This window comes from Anoplophora glabripennis, unplaced genomic scaffold, assembly GCF_000390285.2.
Source record: "Anoplophora glabripennis isolate ALB-LARVAE unplaced genomic scaffold, Agla_2.0 scaffold11, whole genome shotgun sequence".
NCBI classification, from domain to species: domain Eukaryota; kingdom Metazoa; phylum Arthropoda; class Insecta; order Coleoptera; family Cerambycidae; genus Anoplophora; species Anoplophora glabripennis.
Window position 1 is genome coordinate 1,940,413 of NW_019416496.1, and position 6,617 is coordinate 1,947,029.

At 31.6% G+C, this 6,617-nt stretch overlaps 1 non-coding gene across 1 annotated transcript; it reads right to left on the minus strand.

Annotated features, from left to right (window-relative positions):
* Positions 1-5,078: 5,078 nt before the first annotated feature.
* Positions 5,079-5,288, minus strand: LOC111691630. Its single transcript, XR_002763004.1, has one exon. It is a non-coding gene; the product is annotated as a small nucleolar RNA U3 (small nucleolar RNA).
* Between the last annotated feature and the right edge of the window lie 1,329 nt (positions 5,289-6,617).

The following is a 6,617-nucleotide window of genomic DNA, read 5'->3' on the forward strand; positions in this document are numbered from 1 at the left end:
TCAGAATTTTTTTTCGGGCTTAATTAATGCCACTGTCATTTAGTCTAATTCATCAGCTACAATTCTCTTCAAGGACCTTTTGGTATGTTTGAAAAAAAAAATTATACCTAGCACTAATTTAAAAAAGTGCAAAAAATGACTTTTTCTGCTGTTTTGGAAAATCAATGACTACTTTGCAAATATTGCGAAAAGTGCCAATGTTTGAAGGTTTTTTTTTAGCTCAAGACATGCCTAGGAGGCCTGTAAATTTTGAAATCGATCGGTAGAACCTTTTCCTTTCCTGAATCATCAGTTTTATAAAGAATTAAAGAAGCAGGTTTATTCCTCCATAAACATCAATTAATGATTAAAATGAAATTAATTTTTTGCGTAATTTTTCTCACAATTTCGCGTTAAATGTTCAGCAAATATCGAAAAAAAAAAAATTCAAAATGTTGAAAAACAATAAATTTTTCAACTTTTTTTAAATTTAAAAAAAAAATTTTTCGACATTTCAAATATACACAAGTAAAATTGTGAAAAAGAGAAATTTTGAAATTTTTTTTTTTCAAAATTTATTTTTTTTTTTTTTGATATAACGAGTATTTAATGCGAAATTATGAGAAAAATAGCGCAAAAAAATTTGTTTTATCTTAATCATTAATTGATGTCTAAGGAGCAATAAACCTGCTCCTTTAATTTTTTATAAAACTGACGATTCAGGAAAGGAAAAGGTTCTATACGATCGATTTCGACAGTTTAAAAAAAAACTGTAACATTTTTGCTCTGCATTATTCCTTTCGATTTCATTTCATATCAAGATTTCAAAACTAGAATCTTCAAGCTTCAAATTGCTTCTTTTTTTTCTCGATACCTTTCAAAAAACTAAAAAAAAAAATTGAAAATTTTTCTGCTACTTTTATTTTTTTTGCTGTTTTTATTAGACAAATATTTGGTTATAACTGTTGAACTTTTATCTATCTCTTCAGTCATCGATTTAGTAATTAACCTTTGAGTTTTAGTATGACCTTTTACAGATTTTTGTATGTACTTTGAAGCTATTTGACGTATGTATTGTACTCTAAAGCCATTTCGATCAATTTTAGTGTTTTCTGGAGCTGTTTCAATGTCATCTGATAACAAATTTCACAGCTTTTGTGAATTATGGTGAATGTATTATGTATTTTATTTAATTAAGATATATTGGTCCATTTTCAGGTTATTTTACAACATCGTTAAGGTGTTCTAATGTATTTCGAGTTTTTTTTTTGACTGTTTAGGCCAGGACAAAGTATTTGGTGGTTTTCTAGATATTTAGAAGTATTGCCAGCGAGCTATTTCCAAGCATTTCGAAGTTCTCAAGGTGCATATGGCGAAATACCTATAAATTTTTTCGATTTATTGCAACGTTTTGGGAGCGTTTCGACGTTTTTTGAAATATTTCTTAGGTTAGACTCTCTATCTCTGGTTCATATCCCTCAGATGCTCCGATGAGAAAATTGTTTACTTGAATATTAAAATAATAAACACTAAAAACACAAGTTTAATCATAGACATAATACAATTCTTACAACTGTGGTTTTTGGAGAGTATTATTTACAAAACAGGATTTAAATATATTCTTGGGTGTCGCTTACGTGCAACCACCCCCCACAGTCGAGGGATTTGTCCAAACACATGTCGTACGGGGTATTTAAGCTCTTGGGGAATCCACCCGTTCATGACGCCAACAGGCGGAGAGTTGTGAAATATTCATTCCGTACCGTGTATCCTTTACTTTTTGAATACAATGTAGCGAGGCAACGCGGTGGCTGACGCGCTGGTTTTATTAATGTTGTAAACTGAAATTTGTTCGTTTTTATTATATGTACGGAATCCATAAATCGGCGTAATAAGCCCGAATGTCAATTTGAACATGCCATAACTTATATGGGACGTTCCAGTGGCCAGTCCCCAGTAATTCCCAACTTTCTGAATTGGGTTAATGATTCTTTGCGTTCGTTTATTGGCAGTATAAAAGTTTCTGCGGATTCGTACGGGGTGCCAGCGTTATTCCCTCGAATAGTTCATACAGATTGTTGTGAATTTTCAAGTGCGAGTCCAGTTGTAACTACTGGTATAGTCTTTCCGAAGTTTGTTGACATGTATAACAACGCCTAGCAATAAAATTTAATGAGTTTCATACGCGTCCCTAAAAAAGTTTTCTGCTAAAGGTAAAAAATTATAATAATTTGTATGTAATGTGTAGAAAATTCGACTGGAGTTTGATCTGTGTTTCTAGATTTTCTAGTTTATGGAATCGGGTTTATAATTAAGTATTTTTCCAATAGTATCTATAGGTTGTTGAATGGTACACATTTTCCTTGTTGGTTAAGATGGACTTGCATGGTTGTGAATTCTGTGATCTATATACACAATCTTAGGTAATAGGTATTTTCGTTACAGCTTTATAGTCCAATGCGAAATAAGGTAAAACCTCCCAATTTTTTCGGATAGCATGGATTTTCCTGAAAATTTGCATACAAGCGCATCTGGCCCCCCACTTCAAAAGTTATATTGTCTAGATGTGCGCTTTTTTCTATTTTGGGGTGAAAACTACCCCTGTACGAAAAAAATGCGATAATCAAAGATTTACGTATTTTAAAGATTCAATTCGTGTTCAAATATGTTGGATAACGTTCCTTTCATGTTTTTTAATATAATTTATGGAATTTAATTACTTTTCAACCTTTAAAAATCCTTAAAAACTACCGTTCCATAGCCAAAAAAATAGAAAAAAAAAGTTTTTAACAGTTTAAAATATTCTTTTTTTGGTGCATTCACAATGCATTGCACTTCTTTTGTTATTCATTAGAAAGCTTACGACTCATTACAAAGTTGCAACCCTTAAAAACCATTCCTTATAATAAAATAAACAAAAAAATATTATTGAAAGCTTGAGATGTTCTGATAGTATCTATGCATATGTTGAATTATAATCTTTTTATTGGTTTTCAAATTCCCCAAAACCTTACGGAAGTCCTATCCTTCATAAAAAACCCTACCCCTTTAGAAAAATTTCCTAAAAATTATATGTGAGTATGATGAATTTTTTTAAATTTTATTGACTTTATTCTTAATATTTTTTTACTAAATTAATATCAGTTAATTTTTTTTTTATATACATTATAAATGGACGTATTGTAAAAAATGTTTTAATAATGGTCTGTTATTTTTTACGTGTGTATAATAAAATATTTAATTTTCATCACTATCATCATTTTATCATAACTTTTGTAATTTTTAAGTTATAAATTTACTCAAAAACCATTTTGTAGGAAATTTAAAGCACTTTAAGTTCCGTGACTTGCATTTTTTTTGAGGTTTTTTATATTTGTAAGCTAAAAGGGCTCAGGAGAGACAGTCTTGGAGCTAAGTTTTGAGCCTCTAATGACAAAATTTAAAAAAAGCAAATTGTTCAGTAAGAAAAAACCTACAATTTCTTATTCTATCTTTTTTTTTATAACTTTGTTAGTCTTTGAAATATTTTGAAAAGTGCGATTTTTTTAAAAATTTAAAAATTTTATTCAAAAGTAAATGAAATATTTTTTAAATTGAGGCATCTAAAATTGTTCAAATTCCCAGAATCTACTGATAATACATAAATAAAGTAAATTGCAGAAGAAATACGTTTAATTTTTTTTTCTGTCAAGTCATTAATTTTAATACCGATTTTTTTTCCTCAAAAATCAAGACAATCATTTTATTTTGATTGTAACTTCATTAGTTTTCATGCTAACGACTTTGACCACCAATCTACTTTAGTGTTATATAAATTTTCCTCGAAAAACCTTTAATTTTTCCGCTACAGGACGTTGAATGTTTCGATTATAGCTATCTTCCAAACTGGCTTCAACTTCTGGGAGTCCATAACTCGGGTTCTATACCAACTACAAAAAAAAAGCAATCCCTTTTCTATTTAATTACCTTCATTTTTGCTTACGATAATTTTTTTGATAAAACTTGTAGTTTTTGAGATATTCGCGAAAAATGGCTCAAAAACATGCATTTTTTGGGTTAAAAACGAACGTGTTTAGGCGCAAATTACTCAAAAAGTATTGACTGTACAAAAAATCCTTATAGAACATTTCTTGCTTAGAATTAGTCTCTCTATCGAATCGTGTGGTTATTTTTAATAAAAAATTCCCACCTTCCAGAAGGGGTGGCATCCACCCTAGTGTAAAAGCACACATCGGCACTAGACAGTGCTTTCGAAAAGTAACGAATAAATTCATTATTTTTTAAATTGAGAAGTTTTCGAAAAAATCCCCTGGCACGTCGATTTTGTTTTTAAAAAAAGGCACTTTTTCACATACGACCCATATTTATGACGTCATCGATGTTCGATATATGACGTCATCGACAATTTTTTTAAATAGCAACCCCCAATTTTGACCATGCCATTTGAAAGAGCGTGTTATTCTACATACACAGATCATGAAAAATTATGGAATTATATAACAAAAATTTCAAGAAGATAATGTTTGAAGATTTTAAAATTTAATTTTCACAATACTGAAAATGATAATGATTATGTAAAAATCGACTAAATTAAATGTTCAAATTGTGCACCGTTGGCTGCCTGACGTAGGCAAGACGATTAATAAATTCTTTTTGGACATTTTCAGTAACTTCAGGAGATATACGATGTATCTCGTGACGAATTCTTCTATCTAGTAGAATGACACGTCTTTCAAATGGCATGGTCAAAATTGGGGGTTGCTATTTTAAAAAATTGTCGATGACGTCATATCTCGAACAACGATGACGTCACAAATATGGGTCGTATGTCAAAAAGTGCCTTTTTCAAAAACAAAATCGACGTGCCTGGGGATTTTTTCGAAAACTTCTCAATTTAAAAAATAATTAATTTATTCGTTACTTTTCAAATACTACAGTTCAAATTTCGCGTCAATCCATTTCCATCCGAAAAAATTGGTAACCAAAAATACCAAAATGCTTCAGTGACGGATGTACAAATAATAATGCGAATAAAGACATTTATTATTATTATTATCTATTATTAAAACTCTCTTTTATTTTCATTAATATTTGAAGCAACCACTCAGACTGCCTCGTATCCATTGCCCGCGGAAATCGCGAGTGAACGATCATCGATGACTTCTGCGAAAGCAAAAGCAATCGCGAAAAATCTGCCTCACGCTCAGGACACGAGACTACGTCTCATCATCGTGGTTGCGACAACTGTACATTTGAGTAGAGAGCATGGTAAGACCTACTACAGAAATGATCCTGTGAAGTATGATCTTAATTTCGTACACCGCGCGCTGCGGGTAAACTGAAATACAATCAGGTAGTACCGGTGAGATATAACGATAAACCCTAGTGTGGAAGAGAGATGCTAGGATAGAATATGGGTGTGCCATCTATGAACGTCTGTGTATATAAAATAGTAGTCAACTATTGATTTAATTAAACGTTTAATCATTTTAAGTTCCATTTAATAATAAGTATCTGTGTCAGTAAATAGACGCGAGTATAAAATTTATATCACGCTTTAGTTTTAGTAAATTTTAATTAAAATATCTTTCACCAGATTATTTACCCACCTTGTTTGCACAAGGGTAAAACTTCTAATTGTGTTTTTTAAGCTTTAATATTCGTACGGTGTAAATTGTTAGACACTTGTTTATTTTCTCTAAAAAAAAATTGATATGGAACGAATCGGACAAGCAAACTCATTATCTAAAAGGGGATACTGTTTAATCAAGCAGCCATCGCTATTTTCCATCGTCCAATTGTAAGCGTTAATCCATTAGAGTCTTACGAATTGATACTAATCGGTCGAAAATGCCTGCAAAAATGGGAAGCGAAAGAAGATTATGCCTCAGTTGAATGCATTTAACATTTAATTCGACGCCGGATTAGTCCGGGATACGAGACGGTGCATGCACTGAATATATTAGAGGTCCGCATTGGTCTTTTACCGCCCCGACGGTATCTAAAAACTGAAAAAAAAAAATGTTAAAACTTTAGAATGGTTTGTTTAGATTAGGACTTAAAGAATATGCTACAATCTTGATATCTGCATATAAAAGTTAAGCAAAATTTGGAAAGGTTATGATTATTCTGCTGAATTTTAAACGAAATCAGTAGTTATTGATTATTTCTTTCAATATTTCGGACACAATTAGTCAAACACGGATGACCCATTACATCAAAGCATGCGTTGATACAGAAGTGTTTTTCTCCACTTTTCCGGGGCATTATTATCGAGTGGTATTTTGGGAAGTGGCTATAAAGTGTCTCTGTCGACGCCATTAAAGTGAAACAAAGCCAAACCCATTCGAGGGTGTAATCAACAAGGGAGTGGTGTAGGTCTAAGTAGAGTAGAATGACAATGGGCTCATCTTCCAAGGTTGAGGTTTGTACAGGGTGGATATGGTACGTGCGGGAAAAACGCAACAAACAAAAAAATTGTTACAAAAATATACAGTACATATGCGTATGGCATATGGAGCAATTCTCGAAAATAAAAATGTGAATTCACAAGGCAGGATTAAAGCCATCTTATTTATAGCAGCTTCTAATCCACTCAACAACGATTCATTTGTCTGGCAAACAAAACTAAGAAAAAT